Source organism: Somniosus microcephalus, chromosome 30, assembly GCF_052327205.1.
Source record: "Somniosus microcephalus isolate GS21.2 chromosome 30, FLI_Smic_1.0, whole genome shotgun sequence".
Taxonomy (NCBI): domain Eukaryota; kingdom Metazoa; phylum Chordata; class Chondrichthyes; order Squaliformes; family Somniosidae; genus Somniosus; species Somniosus microcephalus.
Window position 1 is genome coordinate 35,340,187 of NC_141016.1, and position 20,284 is coordinate 35,360,470.

General features: G+C 44.4%; 1 protein-coding gene across 1 annotated transcript in view; it reads right to left on the minus strand.

Annotated features, from left to right (window-relative positions):
- The window catches only part of LOC147098128 (scavenger receptor cysteine-rich domain-containing protein DMBT1-like), a 452,456-nt gene that overhangs the window by 252,568 nt on the left and 179,604 nt on the right, over positions 1-20,284 (minus strand). The window lies entirely within an intron of this gene.

Below are 20,284 nucleotides of genomic sequence, written 5' to 3' on the forward strand. Positions count from 1 at the left end.
ACAACCTGTCCAAATCATCCTGGCGTTCCTCGGCTTCCTCTTCACAGGACACACGCCCACCAAGCTTTGTGTCGTCTGCAAACTTGAGGATATTACATCTAGTTCCCTTGTCTAGATCATTAATATATGTTATGAATAGCTGGGGTCCAAGGACCGATCCTACGGTATCCCACCAGTCACTGCCTGCCACTCGGAATAAGACCCGTTTTTTACAAATGTTTGCTTTCTGTCTGCCAACCAGTTCTCTATCCAAGTCAATACCTTTCCCCCAATCCCATGTGCCTTAACTTTACACGCTAATCTCTTATGCGGGACCTTATCGAAAGCCTTTTGAAAGTCCAAATACACCACATCCACTGGTTCTCCCTTATCTATTTTACCAGTTACATCCTCAAAAAATTCCAGTAGACTAGTCAAGCACGATTTACCTTTTGTAAATCCATGTTGACTTTGCGTGATCCTGTCACTGTTTTCCAAGTGCACTGTTATTACATCTTTAACATGTACTCTAGCATTTTCCCCACTACGGATGTCAGGCTTACTGGTCTGTAATTCCCCGTTTTCTCTCTACCACCGTTTCTGAATAGTGGGCTAACATTAGTTACCCTCCAATCCATGGGTACTCTTCCAGATTCCATCGAATGTTGTTAAAGTAAAATCGTATTTGACTAACCAGATTGAAATCTTTGATGAATTACTGGAGAGAGTTGATGATGGTATTCTGGTTGTTGTTTTGTATATGGACATTCTATAGGCGTTTCATAAAATACCACATAAAAATTAAATAGACTTGTTCGCAAAATTGAAGCCCAAGGAATTAAAGGGTTAGTGGATGCGTGGATATGAAATTGGCTAATGGACAAAAACAGAGAGTGGTGTTAAATGAATGTTTTTCATACTGGAGGGAAGTGTGCAGTGGTGTCCCCCACGGGTCGGTTTGGGACAACTGCTCTTTTTGAAATATATTAATGACCTCGATTGTGTATAGAGGGCATAATTTCAAAGCTTGTAGATGATATAATACTTGGAAATGCAGTAACCAGTGAGAGCGAGAGCAACAGATTTCAGGAGGACATAGACAGACTGGTGAAATGGGTAGACACATGGCAGATGAAATGTACCGCAGAGCACTGTGAAATTATTCATTTTAGTAGGAATAATGAGGAGAGGCAATATAAACAAAATGGTTCAATTGTAAAGGTGATGCAGAAAGAGAAAGACCTAGGGGTTTATGCACGCAAGACATTTAAGGTGGCAGATCAAGTTGAGAATGTTGTTAAGAAGGCAGCGGGGATCCCTGGGATTAAAAGTAGAGGCAATGACATTATGCTAATCCTTTATAAAAAAAACTGAATAGGCCCCAGCTGGAGTATTTTGGCCAATTCTGAGCACCACATTTTAGTTATTATGTCGAGGCCTTAGAGAGTGTGGAGAGGAGATTGACCTCAATGGTACTAGGGCGAAAGACTTCAGTTACTGGCAGAGACTAGAGAAATTGAAGGTGTTCTCCTTAGAGCAGTGAAGATTAAGGGAGATTTCATAGAGGTGTTCACAATTATGAAGGTATTGATGAAGTAAATAAACGTAATCTTTTTCCAGTGGCAAGAGATTTGGTGACTATAGGACACAGAATTAAGTTAATTGGCAAAATAATCAGAGCCGACATCAGAAAAACTGTTTCTGCAGCGAGTTGTTTAGATGTGGAATGCACTGCTGGAAAGGGTGGTGGAGGAAGAGTCCATAATATCTTCCAAAAGGGCATTGGGTAAATAATTGAAGTGGAAAAATGTGCAGGGCTATGGAGAAAGAGCTGGGGAGTGGTTCGAAATGGCTCTATCTTTCAAAGAGGTGGCACAGGCACGATGGCCGAATGATGTCATTCAGTACTGTATCATTCTATGTTTATATAAATGTAGGTGAGGTGTAGTGGATTTTTTTGAGGAGGTCCCTGAGAAGGAGGACAGCTTTGGATGTTCCTATATGGTCTTCCAGAAAACATTAGATAAGGCTTCGGACAAGAGATTATTCGCATAAATAAATGTGTCCGATATTGAAGATGAAGTTGTAATGAATTAGAATGGATAAAGGATTGATTAACAGACAGAAAACAGAGAGTAGGGAAAAATTGGTTATTTTCAGATTGGGAGTTTGTAACTAGTGGGGTGCCGCTAGGATTAATGTTTGTGCCTCAGCTATTCACAATCTGTATTAATGACTTGGATGAAGGGACCGAGTGCAATGTGTCCAAGTTTGCTGATGATAGATAGCTAGGTGGGAAAGTAAACTGTGAGGAGGACGCATAGAGCGTGCAAAGGGACATAGACTGGTTAAGTGAGTGGGCAACAAAGTGGCAGATGTGGTATAATGTGCGGAAATCAGAGGCAATTCACTTTGGTAGGAAGAATAAAAAAACAGAATATTGTTCAGTGAGATTTATGTGTCCTAGTGCAAGACCCACAGTGCGTTAGCATGCAGGTACAGCAAGCAATTAGGAAAACAAATAGCTTCATCGCTATAGGGTTAGAGTACACATTTAAGGAAGTCTTGCTGCAATTATACAGGGCTTTGGTGAGATCAGGCGTGGAGTACTGTGCACAGTTTTGATCTCCATAGCCATGGAAGGATATACTTGCCTTAGAGGTGGTGCAACGAAGATTCACTAGTTTGATTCCTGGGAAGAGTGGGTTGTCCTATGAGGAGAGATTGATTAGATTGGGTCTATAGTCTCTGGAGTTTAGAAGATTGAGAAGTGATCTCATTGAAATATATAAAGTACTGAGGGGTATGACAGGATAGATGCTGAGACATTGTTGCACCTGTATGGAGAATCTAGAACGAGAGGGCATAGTCTCAGGATAAGAGGTCGGTATTTTAAGACTGAGATGAGGAGGAATTTCTTCACTCAGAAGGTAATGAATATTTAGAATTCTCTTCCCTAAAGAGCATATTCAAGGCTGAGAGAGATATAATTTTGGAATCTAGATGTATAAAGGGATATGGAGATAGAACAAGAAAGTGACGTTGAGGTGGATGATCAGCCATGATCTTATTGAATGGCGGAACTGGCTCGAGGGGCCGTATGGCCTACTCCTGCTCATAATTCTTATGTTCTTTTGGGTTGGAAATTGTTTTAGAGGTAGGACACAGGGATTACGGATAAAGGGAGTAGCTCTGATTAGCGGGTTAAGACAAGTTTTGCTCTTTACGGAACTGTAACTTGGCAGGGGGATGGGATACAGAGGGAAGCTGAAATAGGGGGGGATGTGCTGCCAATTATGGAGGAAAAAACAAGTCAGCTTGGTAGGCAGGGCAAATATATAAGGGCAAGGCTGGATGGCATCTATTTTAATGCAAGGAGTCTTGCAAATAAGGTGGATGAACTGAAGGTGTTGATAAACACATGGGAGTATGATATTGTTGCTATCACGGAGACATGGTTGAGGGAGGGGCAAGACTGGCAGCTCAATATTCCGGGGTACAGAATCTTCAGGCGAGACAGAGGGGGAGGTATAAGAGGAGGGGGTGTCGCAATATTAATTAAGGAGTCAATTACTGCAGTAAGGAGGGATGATATATTAGCAGGGTCCTCTAATGAGGCCATATGGGTGGAGCTTAAAAACAAAAAGGGGGCAAGCACTTTGCTGGGAGTGTACTATAGGCCTCCAAACAGTCAGGGGGAAATAGAGGAACAGATATGTAGGCAAATCTCAGAGAAATGTGCAAATAATAGGGTAATAATAATGGGGGATTTCAACTTCCCCAATATTAACTGGGATAGTCAAAGTGTGAAAGGCTCAGAGGGTGTAGAATTCTTAAAGTGCATCCAGGAGAGCTTTTTGAGCCAGCATGTAGAAAGTCCTACAAGAGAGGGGGCGGTACTGGACCTAATTCTAGGGAATGTGGCCGGCCAAGTGGAAAAAGTGCTAGTAGGTGAGCACTTTGGTGATAGTGACCATAATATGGTAAGATTTAAGGTGGTCATGGAAAAGGACAGGGATGGGCCGGAAATAAAGGTTCTAAATTGGGGGAAGGCCGATTTTAATAGGATAAGGCAGGATCTGGCCAAAATGGACTGGGATCAGCTACTTGTAGGAAAATCCGCATCGGAGCAATGGGAGGCTTTCAGAAGGGAGATTGAGATCATACAAGGGCAACATGTTCCCATAAATGTCAAGAGTGGTTCCAAAAACCACAGGGAACCGTGGATGTCAGGGGATATACGGGAATGGATTAGGAAAAAAAGGAGGGCTTTTGGTAGATACAAAAGGCTAAAGACGGAGGAAGACCTAGAGGAGTACAAAAAGTGCAGGGGGATACTTAAAAAAGAAATTAGGAGATCAAGGAGGGGCCATGAAATAACACTGGCGAGCAAAATAAAGGAAAATCCGAAGATGTTTTATAAGTATATTAAGGGTAAAAGGATAACTAGGGAAAAAATAGGGCCCATTAGGGACAAAAGTGGCAATCTGTGTGTGGAGCCGGAAGATGTAGGAGGGGTTCTAAATGAATTTTTTGCATCTGTTTTCACTATGGAGAAGGACGATGTAGACATAGAAATAGGGCGGGGGGACTGTGATATGCTCGAACATATTAACATCGAGAGGGAGGAGGTATTGGCGGTTTTAGCTGGCCTAAAAATGGATAAATCCCCAGGCCCGGATGAAATGTACCCCAGGCTGCTGTGTGAGGCAAAGGAGGAGATTGCGGGGGCTCTAACACATATATTCAGGACCTCTCTGGCCACAGGGGATGTGCCAGAGGACTGGAGAACCGCTAATGTAGTACCATTATTCAAGAAGGGTAGTAGGGAAAAACCGGGGAACTACAGGCCAGTGAGCCTAACATCAGTGGTAGGAAAATTACTGGAAAAAATCCTGAGGGACAAAATTTGTCTCCACTTGGAGAGGCAAGGATTAATCAGGGATAGTCAACATGGCTTTGTCAAGGGAAGATCATGTCTGACTAACTTGATTGAATTTTTTGAGGGGGTGACTAGGTGTGTGGATGAGGGTAACGCAGTGGATGTGGTATACATGGATTTCAGTAAGGCCTTCGATAAAGTCCCGCACAGGAGACTGGTCAAGAAGGTAAGAGCCCATGGAATCCAGGGTGCCTTGGCACATTGGATACAAAACTGGCTTAGTGGCAGAAGGCAGAGGGTGATGGTCGAAGGTTGTTTTTGTGACTGGAAACCTGTGGCCAGTGGGGTACCACAGGGATCGGTGCTGGGTCCCTTGCTGTTTGTGGTCTACATTAATGACTTGGATATGAATGTAAAGGGTATGATCAGTAAATTCGCGGATGATACTAAAATTGGTAGGGTGGTAAATAGCGAGGAGGGTAGCCTCAGTCTGCAGAACGATATAGATGGGTTGGTCAGATGGGCGGAACAGTGGCAAATGGAATTTAACCCGGAAAAGTGCGAGGTGATGCACTTTGGGGGGTCTAACAAGGCAAGGGAATACACAATGAAGGGAAAGACCCTAGGCAAGACGGAGGGTCAGAGGGATCTGGGTGTGCAGGTACACAGATCCCTGAAGGCGGCGGAACAGGTGGATAAGGTGGTAAAAAAGGCATATGGGATACTTGCCTTCATTAGCCGAGGCATAGAATATAAGAGCAAGGAGGTTATGATGGAGCTGTATAAAACACTGGTTAGGCCACAGCTGGAATACTGTGTGCAGTTCTGGTCGCCACACTACAGGAAAGATGTGATCACGTTAGAGAGGGTGCAGAGGAGGTTCACCAGGATGTTACCAGGGCTGGAGCGCTTCAGCTATGAAGAGAGACTGGGCAGATTGGGTTTGTTTTCCTTGGAGCAGAGGAGGCTGAGGGGGGACATGATTGAGGTGTACAAAATTGTGAGGGGCATAGATAGGATGGATGCTGAGGAGCTTTTCCCCTTAGTAGAGGGGTCAATAACTAGGGGGCATAGATTCAAGGTAAAGGGCGGGAGGTTTAGAGGGGATTTGAGAAAGAACTTTTTCACCCAGAGGGTGGTTGGAGTCTGGAACTCACTGCCTGAAAGGGTTGTGGAGGCAGAAACCCTCACAACATTTAAGAAGCATTTGGATGAGCATTTGAAATGCCATAGCATACAAGGCTACGGGCCAAATGCTGGAATATGGGATTAGATTAGACAGGGCTTGATGGCCGGCATGGACACGATGGGCCGAAGGGCCTCTATCCGTGCTGTATTACTCTATGACTCTATGACTCTATGTACTGGGGCCTTAACTTTTTACCTACATATTTAGTGATGACTTGAATGAAGGAATGGAGAGTAGTATGACCAAGCTTGCAGGTGACACTAAGTTAGCAGGTGCACAAGTTGTACAGGTGGGATCAGAAAGTTACAACAGGGCACAAATAGATCAAGTGAGTGACCGAGTCTGTGGCAGGCGCTGTTCAATGTGGGCAAGTGTGAAGTCATCCAAGAAAGACCAATCAAAATATATTCTTAATGGTGAGAGAACAGGAGCTGTGGGGAAGCAAATGGGTTTGGGTGCCCAGACAATAAAGCTAGTGCACAGGTGCAAGAAGAAGTAAAAAAGACGAATGAAATGCCAGCCTTCATATCAAGGAGGCAGGAATACAATTGAGAGGAAGTGATGCTTCATTGTTAGTCAGACCCCATCTGGAGTGTTGTGTTTAGTCATGGAAGGATATAGTGTTCCTGGAGAGGGTGCAACGAAGATTCGCCAGAGCGATACCAGGGCTAAAAGGTTTAAATTATGTGGACAGTTTCATAAATCTGGTCTGTATTCCCTTGAGGTTAGAGGTTGAGGGGTTATGTATTTGAGATGGTTAAAATGATAAAAGGATCGATGAGTAGATATGCAGAAAATATCTCCTCTGGTGTGGGAATCCAGCACAAAGAGCACATTCTTAAGGTTGGAGCTCGGTTATTCAGGAGAGAAATCATAAATCTGGAATTCCCTCCCCAAAAGGCAGTTGTGAATTTCAAGACAGAGATTAATAGATTTTTCTTAAGTAAGGGAATCAAGGGATATGGAGCAAAGTAGGAAAAGTGGAGTTGAGGTGCAGATCAGATCAGCCATGATGGATGAACAAACTCACGGGGCTGAATAGTCGACTCCTGTCCCTATATTACAGGTAGTCGTAACAGCAGTAGCGGCAGTAATAGTAGCGGTAAGAACAGCAGCAGTACTGATACTGAAGCTAATAGTTGTAGCAGCAGTAAGAGCATTAGCAGTATTAATAGTAATGGTAGCAGAAGCAACAGTAGCAGTAATAGTGTACAAGTAATACTAGCAGTAGTGGTGGGATTAGCAGTAGTTGTAATGGTGGCAGAAGTTCCATAGAAGTAGTAATGGTGGGAGTAGTAATGGTGGGAGTAGTAATGGTTATTGTTGTTGAGCTGGAACCAGATGCGATGTGAATCCACCTTAAAGTGTTTTCCATTGTGACTCTGATAATTAACACGTTATTCGTTTTTAATAATATAATAATATTACTTGGTATTGTTATAATTAACATTTAGGTCACAGAGATCTCAGACTGGTATCCGGGGACACCGGGTGCTCCGGCCGGGTGGAAGTGCTACACGGAGACCAGTGGGGGACGCTGTGTGATGTTTACTTTGGTTTAGAAGACGCCAGCGTGGTCTGTGAGCACCTTCAGTGCGGGGCAGTCACCGCAACCCCGGGAGCAGCTCACTTTGGGGAGGGAACCGGCCTAGTGTGGAAGGAGAACTACAGTTGCCAGGGGAACGAGTCCCGATTGTGGGATTGTCCGGTTTCATCCTGGGATCAGTTTCGCTGCTCACATGGAAATGACACCAGTGTCATCTGCTCGGGTGAGTCCACTCAGTGTATTGAGCTGAAATACACCAACTGTAGATGTTTCCATTGCCACTGAGCGAGTGTTTGTCGATCGATTTCTCGCAAGTGAGTTAGTAATGAACCAAAGGGCTTCAATGCAGCACAAGTGTAATCAATGACTGCCTCGTCTTCCAGTGTTTATCTCTGTCCGGGTGATTCCAGAGCATTACCCAGAATTCAGCAGAATTGGCTAAAACGTTCAAACAACGACAGTGGCGACACTGCTATAGAATGGTCAATCTGCATTTGTATTGAAACCACAATAAATGATACCAGTTAAAATATGAATCAACATTATAAAATGATGAGGGTGTTCCATACGATAGATGTAGATAAGATGTTTCCACTAGTTTGGATGACCAAAACTAGGGGACATCAATGTAAGTTTGTCACTAATGAAGTCAGTAAGTAATTCAGGAGAAAACTCTTTATTTAGAGAGTGGTGTGAACGTGGAACTAGCTACCAGAATGAATAGTTGAGGGGAGCAGCATAGATGCATTTAAGAGGAAGCTAGATAAGTGCAGGAGAGACAAAGGAATGGATGGATTTGCTAATGGGGTTAGATCAAGTAAGGAGGGGGTATTCCTATGGAGCATAAACACCGGCAGAGACCTGTTGGGCCGAATGGGCTGTTCCTGTGCTGTAAATAAATTATAATACTTGAAACCATTCTAAATGCTACCAGTTTAAAATATTAATCTATATGCGATTCCCCGTAGAGATCAGTTGTATTGTCATTGAAAACTCCAAGTGTTAATATATTGCTCGATAAATAGTATGAGGTGATTTTAATATTCAATACACTGAGTGCAATATAATTACTAGTGATTGAAATACCTCAGGTTATATATCAGTGTGCTGGACCTCTGATTATTTCACGGGACCTCACAGTTCTCCCGGTGTCCTGGGTCACACTGATCGCTCACCAGCGCCGCCAACTGGTCCGTTATGTCAGTGCTGTTTTCAGGGCAAATTCGCTTCGGCGTTTCACACATTGGCACATGGGAACACTGGAGACAGGTGGAGGCCCATCAACCCTTCGGCCGGTCCCCCAGTGCCTATAAAGCAGAACTACTTCACTGGCTGCGAAGCGGTTTGGGACGTCCTGCAGTTTTGAAAGGCTTTACCAATTTAAATTTCTGTCTGTTTCATTCCGTATTGAATAAGATAAACTTTGAGCAGCTAGAACCCATTTCAAACCCGTGCTCCTGCCTTTGATCACAGCTCATATCAATAGCCGGCCTGGGCCGCCCGCCCCCAATTTGTTTTTAGCCGCTTTCCCCAGATTAGCCTCCAGAAGCAGCTCGACATCTCTCTAAAATCAATTCACCGAGAAAAGTTAATGGCGGAGAGGATCTGCCTACAAGCCTTGTGGGTAATTATTACAGAAATGTAATCATTAAAATTAATAATATTATGGGATATTTTGGCTCAGTTTAACCGTTGCTCTCAATGTGTTTCTTTTTGTAGATGAAGGTTGGCCGCCGAGACTAACTAACGGGGGAAGCCGCTGTGACGGGCGAGTGGAGATTTACTACAACGGCAGCTGGGGAAGAGTGCGGGACAACCTCTGGGACCTAAATGATGCCAACGTGGTCTGCAGACAGCTGGGCTGCGGCTCTGCAATAGCCGCTTATAACTCTTCAAAGTACGGAGAGAGTGAAGGGCCCGTGTGGGTGAATGATGTCCAGTGTGAAGGAAACGAGTCTCAGCTCCGGAACTGCAGCTCATTCACATTGAATCCATCTCTCAATGACAGCATCGGCGTAGGGGTCCTGTGTTCAGGTGAACAAATGGTTCTATTTTACAGAACCATCAAGGGGAATATCTAATCTGCTGAGAACTGTTTTAATACAGGTCACATATTCCTCTTTGTCTCTCCAACCACTTATTTAACTCAGGGAGTGACAGCAAAGCTAGAGCACACCGGCAGAACTGAAAAATAACAAGAACTTGCATTTATATGGCGCCTGTAACGAAAGATAAACGTCGTAAGATGATTCACAAGGAGAAAACTGACATAGAGTGAAAGCCCAAGGTTATAGGACAGGCGACTAAAAGCCTGGCCATTTGGGTAGATTTCAAGAGCTGGTATTAAACCAGGAGAGGCGGCAGGTTTAGGGAAGGAATTCCTGATCTTGGGACCGAGACGGCGAAATCCACGGCCGCCAATTGTGGGCGAAGGAAGTCGGTGATGCACAAGAGGCCACATTTGGAGAACAGTAGAGTTCCCTAAATGATTAGGGCTGGAGGCGGTTACAGTGATAGGGGGGGGTCGAATCAATGAAGATATTTGAACCTGAGGATGGTAATTTAAAACTACAGGTTTTGGCGGACAGGAAACCAATGGAGAGCAGTGAGCAGAGGGAAGCTGGTGAGTGTGACTTGGTGCGGGTCAGGATATCAGGAGTTTTCGGTTGAGCTGAAGGTTATGGAGGGCGCAGGATGGGAGGACGGCGTTTCAGCAGCACATGGGCTGAGGCAGGGACGGAGGTGAGCGATGATACAGAGGTGGAAGTTGGCGGTCTTTGTGACGGAGAGCACGTGGGATAGGAAGTTCAGCTCGGCTGTCAAATGCGCGCTGAGTTTGCAAATCAGTTCCTTTGTGCAGCATAAAAGTGTAGACAGATGTGCTGGAGATTCACTGGTGTAAGTTTCATTATGCTGTGTATAAGTGTGGACAGATGTTCTTCAGATGTACTTGTGTAAGTTGCATAATGCAGTGTGTAAATTTGGACATATATTTTGGTTACGGACTGATGTCAGTTCCAACATGTTGTATTTACGTGTAGACAGATTTTGTGGGCTTGTACTTCCGTACGTTGCATTCTGCCGTATGCAATGAGCAGCGGAAATGATAAATAAAGCTCTGGATAAGAATGTAAGCTAGTAAGACGGGTGGGGGGGAGGAATCAGGTGAAATTAACATAGGCCTGAAGATAAAATAAATAGGAGATGTGAGTAAATGCCAGACCAAGGTAATGAAAACTGGATACATTAACGGTTAGGGAACAGATACACTTATAGAGCAGAAATATAAATTGATTGTTAAAAATAAAGTGAGTGGAACAACTAATAAAAACAAGTTAAATTGGCTGTACAACAATGTGCACAACATTCGAAACCAAACGGGAGAACTGGAGGAAATAAATCTAACGATGGAGAAATGAATAGAATGTTATGCTGAAAGGATTAGAGGAAGTGGGGAGGGAGGAGGCACGTGTGGACCATAATGCCGGGTTGGATTTTTGGGCCGAATGGCCTGACTCTGTGCTGTACATTCTATATAATTCTACGTAAGATGTAAGTGCAGAGAGATGTTCCGGGATATAAAATCATGTACCTGTCACAGACACATAAAAAGCACTTTTTTATTAAACTGCAGAAGCAGCAATGTTTGGATTGAGTGATTAGATAAATGTATATTGGAAGTATAATCCTCCTGCATTGTTCTCTAACAGGACGTGCAGTTAAGGTTCTCCGACGGTGGAAGTCCATGTGCTGGGCGAGTGGAGGTTTATTACAGTGGGACCTGGGGCTCAGTTTGTGACGATTCCTGGGACCTGGCCGACGCTGATGTGGTTTGCAAACAGCTGGATTGCGGAAATGCGGTGGACATGGAACTTCCTGCTGCTTGTGGACCAGGCTCAGGCCCGGTTTGGTTGGATGAACTGCGCTGTTCGGGTAATGAATCGTTTCTCTGGGAATGTCCCTCAGCACCGTGGGGAAACCACGACTGTGCTCATAAAGAAGATGTGAGGGTGGTGTGTTCAGGTAAGGGCGCTTTCTATCTGCTCATTTTCTGCAGGGTTATATGCGAGGCTTTACTCGGGAGTGTTTACATAGAATCTACAGCACAGAAACCGGCCATTGGACCCAACTGGTGTGTGTGATGTTTATGCTCCGCACGTGCCTCGTCACTCCGTACTTCATCTAACTCTATCTGCACATCCTTCTGTTCATTTCTCCCTCGTGTACTTATCTAGCTTCACCTAAAGGCATCTACGCTATTCGCCTCAACTACTCTATGTGGTAGCAAGTTCCACATTCTAACCACACTCTGGGTAATGAGGTTTCTCCTGAATTCCCTGTTGGATTTATTAGTGACTATTTTACATTTATTGCACCTAGTTTTGGACTCCCCACAATTGGAAACATATTATCTATGTCTACCCTATCTATCCCCTTCATAATTTTAAAGATCTCTATCGAGACAGCCTTCAGCCTTCTCTTTTCTAGAGAAAAGAGCCACAACCTGTTCAGCCTTATTTGATAATTCTAACCTCTGAGTTCTGGCTTTATTCTTGTAAATCATTTTTTGCACTTTCTCCCGTGCGTGTATATCCTTTTTGTAATATGTTGAACGGAATTAACTACAGCCCCAACTTGGTGACCTCCATAAATTTTTAAATTGTACTTCCAAATCCCAAATCCAAATCGTTTATGTAAATGATGAACAGCAGCAGACCCTGCACCGATCCCTGTGGAACACCAATTCTGAGCTTCCACCAGTCTGAATAACTACCTTTAACCGCAACTCTTTATTTTCTGCTTTGTAGCCAGCTGGCTATCTATTCTGCTACTTGTCCTCTGACTCCACATCGTCTGACGTCAGTCATGATTCTAAGAAGTGTTAACTTATGGAAGGCTATTTTAAAATCCATGTATATTACATCTACCACATTAACCTTGTGTACATTTTCTGCAACTTCTTCAAATAATTCAAGTAGTTTGGTAAAGCATGAACTTCTCTTTGAAATCAAGTTTGCAGACGACACACAGCTAGCTGGGCGTGTGTGCTGTGAGGAGGATGCCGAGAAACTCCAGTATGATTTGGACAGGTTGGGTGATTGGGCAGATGCAGTATAATGTGGATAAATGCGAGGTTATCCACTTTGGTGGCAAAAACAGGAAGGCAGATTATTATCTGACGGGCAATCGATTGGGAGAAGGAGAAGTGCAACGAGGCCTGGGTGTCCTTGTGCACCGGTCGCTGAAGGTAAGCATGCAGGTGCAGCAGGTGGTTAAGGAGGCAAATGGTATGTTGGCCTTCGTAGCGAGAGAACTTGAGTACAGGAGCAATGATGTCTTGCTGTAGTTGTACAGGGACATGGTGAGACTCCACCTTGAATATTGTGTGCAGTTTTGGTCGCCTTATCTGAGGAAGGATGTTCTTGCCATGGAGGGAGTGCAGCGAAGATTCACCAGACTGATACCTGGGATGGCAGGAATGACGTATGAGGAGAGATTGCGTCGATTGAGCTTATACTCGCTGGTGTTTAGCAGACTGAGAGGGGATCTCATTGAAACTTATAAAATTCTAACAGGACTAGGCAGACTAGATGCAGGAAGGATGTTCCGGATGGCGGGAGAGTCCAGAACCAGGGGTCACAATCTAAAGATAAGGGAAAAGCCATTTAGGACAGAGATGAGGAGGAATTTCATCACCCTGAGAGTGGTGAACCTGTAGAATTCTCTACCAAAGAAGGCAGTTGAGGCCAATTCATTAAATATATACAAGAAGGAGATAGATATATTTCTTAAGGTTAAAGGGATCAAGGGATATGGGGAGAAGGCAGGGACAGGATACTGAGTTTGAATGATCAGCCATGATCTCATTGAATAGCAGAGCAGGCTCGAGGGGCCGAATGGCCTACTCTTGCTCCTATTTTCTAAAATTTCTATGTGCTGACTATTCTTTATTATATACAAAAGCAAAATACTGTGGATGTAGGAAATCTGCAATAAAAACCAATTAACGTGGAAATATTATGTGGGTCAGGCAGCATATGTGAAAATTCAAACGTTTCATGTCGATGACCTTTCGTCAGAACTGGAAAAATATGTAACAGTTTTTTAAGCAATTACAGAGTCAGGAAAGCGGGGAGGGGAGGAAAGAACAAACGGGAAGTCAAGAAAAATTAAATGACAAAAGGGATGATGGTGCAAGGCAAAAGGTCACGATAGTGGGACAATAAAGAAACAAAAGATGGGTCTAGAGAAGGTGTAAATTGGAATAGCAGAATCATCAGCAATGGCCGCTGTCTGATAATATTCAGGTATATTTATTATCTGAAATTTTTCAAATCAGTATTGAGTCCGGAAGGCTGAAAAGTGTCTAATCGATAGACGCGGAGCTGTTCCTCGAGGCAACGTTGAACTTCCAATCTCATCCCTTGCTGTGTTTTCACTACCCCGTCTGACCTACCCATCACTGACCCCGTATGATCAGCATCCACTTACGCCCCATCTCAATGAACTTCGAGCTCGGCACAATGCTGAGCTCTTTTTCCATCACCTTCACCTCCATACGCACTTCTCTGGCCAGAATCTTCCCCCACGTAGAGTATCCTTTCTTCCATCTTCAGTACTCTCGTTCCACCTGGATCCCTCCATCTAGACTCTTACACGCTCTAGATATTTTCATTGGGAATTGCCGGCGTGACATCAGCCATTTCAATTTCTCTACTCCACTCACTCACTCTAATCTACCTCCCACTGAATTTGCGGCGATGCGTTTTCTCGGATCAATTCCTAATATTGTCATTAAACCTGCTGACAAGAGTGGCGCTGTTGTTGATTGGTGAACTGACCTCTAACTTGCAGAGGCTGAACGCTAACTCTCTGAAACCACCTCCTACCTCCCACTGCAACATGACCCCACCACCGAACATCAGCCCATCATTTTCAAGATGGTCAATGGCCTCCTCTTCCCTCAATGGTCTCCAACGTCATAATCCCCCAACCTCACACAGCCCGATTCTACCTCCATCTCAAGATCCACCAACAGGACTGCTCTGGTACACCCAACGTTTCAGCTTGTTCTTGCCCCACGGAAATGATTCCTTCCTATCTCGACGCTTTTTTCTCAACTAATCCAGGCTCTTCACACCTGTATCCATGAATCTTCTGACGCCCTCCATTACTTGAACCGTTTCCAGTTTCCTGGCACTAACCATCTCCTTTTCACCATGGACGTCCAATCCCTCTACACCCCATCCCCCACCAGGCCGGCCTGAAGATTCTCCACTTCTTTCCTGAATAGTGGGTCAACCAATCCTCATCCTCCACCATTCTCCCCTGCCTGACTGAAATTGTTCTCACATTGAAAAATAACTCGTTTGACTCCACTCACTTGCTCCAAATAGACGATTCTGCTGTGGGAAGCCATATGTGTCCTAGCTGTACTTGATTTTTCGTGGGATATGTGAAACATTCTTTGTTTCTTTCCTACTCAGGCCTTCACCCTCACGTCTGTTTCCGGTACATTGATGACTGTATTGATGCCATTTCCCCCTTTGGTGCTGAACTGGAAAATTTCATCAACTTTACTTACAATTTCCATCCTTCCCGGGCCTTCACATGGTCCATCTGCGACTCTTCCCTTCCCTTCCTCAAGAACTCTCTCTCCATTTCTGGGGAAAAGCTATTGACCAATATCCACTATAAGCCCACTAACTCCCACAGCTAACTTAACTTCACTTCCTCCCAGGCTGCTTCCTGTAAGTATTCTATTCCATTCTCCCAGCTTCACCATCTCCGTCACATCTGTTCTGCTGATGCCACCTTCCATCCTAGTGTTTCTGAAATGTCTTCATTTTTCCTCAACCGAGGACTCCCCTCCACCATGGTTGAAAGTGCCCTCAAAGTGTCCTTTCCATTGCCCGTATCTCTGCGCTCATCCCATTCCACCCTTGCAGAACCACGATAGCTTCCCCTTGCCTTTACCTTCGAACCCACCAGCCTCCACATTCACAGAGCAACCTCCACAATTTCGGCCATTTCCAGCATGATTCCACCAACAAACACATCTTCCCCTCCCCTTTCAGCATTCTGAATGGACCGTTCATTCCATGACACACTGGTCCAATCCTCAATCACCCCAACACCCCCTCCCCTTCCCACAACTCCTTCACATCGAAGTGCAGGAGAAGCAACAGCTGCCCTTTTCACTCCTCCCTTCCCACCGTCCAGGGCTCCAAATACACCTTCCAGGTGAAACAGTAATTTACTTGTACTTCTTTCAATTTAGTATACTGTATTCACTGCTCAAGATGCAGTCTCCTCACATAGGGGAGGTCAAACGCAGATTGGTGACCGCTTTGTGGAACCCCTCCGTTCAGTCTGCAAGCTGACACCAAGCTTCCACTTACCTGTGATATTTATTCTATGCCCCAATCCCACTCTGACCTCTCTGTCCTCAAACTCCTACACTGGTCAATGAAGCTCAACGTAAGCTCGAAGAAAAGCACCTCATCTTTCAATAAGGAACTTTACAGCCTTCTGGACTCAACATTGTGTTCAACAATATCAGATCATAACCTCTGCCCAAATGCTTTCGTGCAGTAGCTATTGCTGATGATGCTGCTATTCCCATTAACACCTGCTCCAGACAAATATTTTGTTTCTTTTGTCCCATTACCATCTCCTTTTGCCTTGCACTATCATCCATTTTGTCTCTTAATCTGTCCTGCCTTCCATCCTATCACAAGCCTTCCCTTTTGTTCCTGCCGTCCCCAATTTCCCCCTCCTGTACTTCCTTAAAAACCTTTTCCATCTCCAACGTTTTCCAGTTCTGACGAAGGGTCACCGTCTTGAATCGTGAAGTCTGTTTCTATCTCCACAGATGCGGCCTGACCTGCTGAGTATTTCCAGCATGTTCTATTTTTATTGTTTGTTTAATGTTCGATTTCTAGCTGTATTTCTATTAAATTTCTGAATAATTATCGACACTAGTGAACACACCCGGTGCAACATGTTTTGTGCAGTATGAACACACAGCAAGTTATCAATTGAACCACCTGGATATTTCTTGCTTCATTGACAGAGCACAAGGAGCTGAGACTGGTGAAAGGAAAGCATCGTTGTGAAGGAAGAGTGGAAGTGTTCTACAATGGGACCTGGGGAACAGTGTGCTCGGAGAAACTGGATCGACATGATGCAGAAGTGATCTGTAAACAGTTACAGTGCGGCCCCCTCATATCTATTGAGTATCACACTCGGTTATTCGGAGCGGGATCCGGACCCATTTGGCTCGATGAGATGGAGTGTGATTCGGACGAATCCTTCCTTTGGCAGTGTCAGACAGACCCGTGGGGTGAACACAACTGTCATCACGGGGAGGATGCAAGTGTTGCTTGTTCAGGTAACACAAGGAACCTCTCAATGTGCGGGTATTATTTCAAACATTGATGTCCAATACAGTCAGCATATTTCTCCTCTTAACAGAAGCCAAAGTGCCGGAGAGATCCCACAGTTCAAGGGTCTGCGATCGAGAATCTGGGTCTAAACATGAACATTCACCAGGTGCTTCAACCTCTTCATTATACCAACTATCTGACTTGTATTCCAGGCTTGTACTAAATAAATAACAATAAATGATTCTCTTTGATAGACTCGGGACAACCGTTGCGCCTGGTTGGAGGCAACACCAACTGCTCCGGGAGAGTGGAGATATTGTCCAATAACAGTTGGGGCATGGTGTGTGATGACTCCTGGGATATGGCCGATGCCAATGTGGTAATCATCAGCTGGTTTCCTTGCCCAGCTCGATCTGAAGCCATAAGACTTCATGGTTCTGGAGTCAATGTTCAGCACTCCCATTACCACTCCCCCCAGAATGTATTGCATTGTACCGCCACCTCTGGTGGGTCTATCCTGCCGGTGGGACAGGACATACCCAGGGATGGTGATGGTGGAGTCTGGGACATTGGCTTAAAGGTATGATTCTGTGAGTATCACTATGTCAGGCTGTTGCTTGCTAGTCTGAGGGACAGCTCGCCCAATTTTGGAACAAGTCCGCAGATGTTAATGAGGAGGACTTTGCAGGGTCGACTGGGCTGGGTGTGTCGCTGTCGTATTTAAGGTGGATCATGATCAGGAAACCCCGCTCACTCTCTCTGTACTAACCGACTGTGTTATACACTATTTTCTCTGCTCTGATACCGGAGGTCTTACCTGTACTAATGGACTGTACCTTATTGTGTCTGACTGCTGGGAGGGCCGACATTTATGTTCCATCTCTAGTTGCCCTGATAAGGTAGTGGTGGGCCTTCCTCTGAACCACTACAGTCCTTGTAGTGAATGATCGCCCACAATGGTGTCAGTTACCAAATTCCAGGATATTGTAACAGGGACGATGAAGGTATTTTGTTGTCTGCTCCTATGTGCTAATCAATCTCTCCAATAACCATCCATTTTTTGTGTTTGACAGTTTCGGGTTCCATTGACTCCCTCAATCAGATCGGATATTACACCAGTGACATTTTGGGTGACAATGATCCGGGTTCAGAAATACCTGAAAGGAACTCCTCCAGTCTTCAGGGTGGGTACATTTTTACTTCCTATAATCTTATTTTCGACTTCAAGCTCTCTACCACGTAAACCAACAACTAAAGACATCAGAACTTACTCGCCGAAAAATGAGACTGCCAAGGATCCGTAGTACTGGACAGTGATTTTAGTTACAGAATATTGTGGAAATACTTTTGATTTGAAATAACATCTTATCGACTTCCCCCAATGATATAATGGAAGGAAACATTCAGTTCATTGTGTTTCCTCACACGGCTCTATGGGCCGTGAAATGTGAAATGTATGTGTAGGTTGGGTGGGTGATTCAGTGGGAAATGTGTGACTTTAAAACGGAGACTAAACTGCCTCGACACGACACGGTCCAATCATTGCCCCAGATAACCCCACTTCACCCGAAGACCACATTGGTCCACTCTCCCGCCCTGCAAGGCCCGGGTAGATTGATTTATAATAATATCATTCTGAGCACTCAGTGCTGGCATTTGGTTTCAGTGGAAATCTCTATTTCCTCCCAGGTCCGGTTCCGGGCGATTATGACGATGTCGAGACTGGAGTCACTGACACTCAGGGCGTCACTTTCTGCTGGACGGTGGTCCTGATGATCTCCTCACACTCAGAAGTGCCGGCGGTGATCTCTCCACTCTCGGTGAGTTACATCTCTGACATTCCCGCAGTCACCAGCCCTCTGTGTAGGAATGGACTGGCGCTGTTTTAAATTCCTTTCAATCGGCGGTGACACAGGGAGTTGGTTGATTTAAGTCCATGCTGTGATTACAGGAAATGAAGTGTTCTAGAAAAGAGATGTCCTAGAAAAGAGATCCTGATGCTGTTCAGTGTGGATTATCTTCCTTGTTAATACTCGCACCAGGAATCATTCCAGTGCTCAAACTGAACCGCCCGATTCTCGGATATTAGATGCACCTCGTCTGCTGTCACCCAGCGGTAAAACCCAGCACGGGGGTGTGGGTAGAAAACAATTCTCTTCCACTCACAGACCAACAAAGTCCAGCCCCTTCACCAAATTGACAGATATATGTGACCCACACTGATGCGGGTTTTACCGCCATCATTAACCCATAATCTGTCTCTCCCACAGTGTACAGCTCTCAGACCCGCACTGATCCCGGTTTACCGGTTCCTTCCACTCCTGGTAACAATGACCATGTTCACTGTGACACGTTCACAACCCCGGACATTCCGCCACCGATGGGCAGTGACTGTGTGGTTCAAAATGTTACATTTACGTCAAGCCGGTAAGAGCAATGTTTTATTATATGTTGCATTGTTTGTGCCCCAGTGCTGGGTGAGTGTCCAGTCCCGGGTGGATTCTACTGTGTGACAATGGGCAGTGTGTTCAACCGTTAGTGATACTGAAACTAGCAGAGAGAACATGCTGTGTATTTACTGTGGAAATAAACACCCCATTATACTGGCTGTAATTAATTCAATTCTGTGATTGTGGGGAGTGTCTTTAACGGCAAACTATATTGAAACTATCAGAGAGATTATGTTTATTTATTAGTTAAATAAAAGTCAAATAGAAGTGACATATCAGGGAGAATATTGTGAGTAGTGAAAAAGACTCCATTTGATTGTATGTTGTGTTGGTGAATTGTTTAATCCTCTCTCTCTCTCTCTCAAGCTGTTTGTTTTTTCCTTTCAGGTAAAAGTCAGCGGAAAATCCCGGATGCGATGTCCCGGGGCGTGTCACAGAGTAGCGGAAAATATTGTGTGTGAAATCTGAGAGAATATACATTAACTTTTCCAACAGTGTGCACATGCTGAATGTGCTTCTCTTCACGATATAAACAACACTTTAGTTTATCAATCGCCATGTTAATTTGTTTTGAAATAAATAGATTTAGCTCTTCTTTATATTTTGGCTGCGTTCTGCTTAATTAAAATTATAAAACAAAGAATGTATTCGGATCATTGCTCTGTCTATATTAATACTGTAAGACACTGCTCTGCGTGGATTAATCAACTCTGTAACAGAGATTAAGAACCTATGTTTATTGTTGAAGGTTTTATATGAACTTCATTTTGTAACCGCTTCACTTTTTCATCCTCTATTTAAGATGGTTCTCAACCTGCAGGGGGGTCAAGTGATGTATATAGCGTTTAA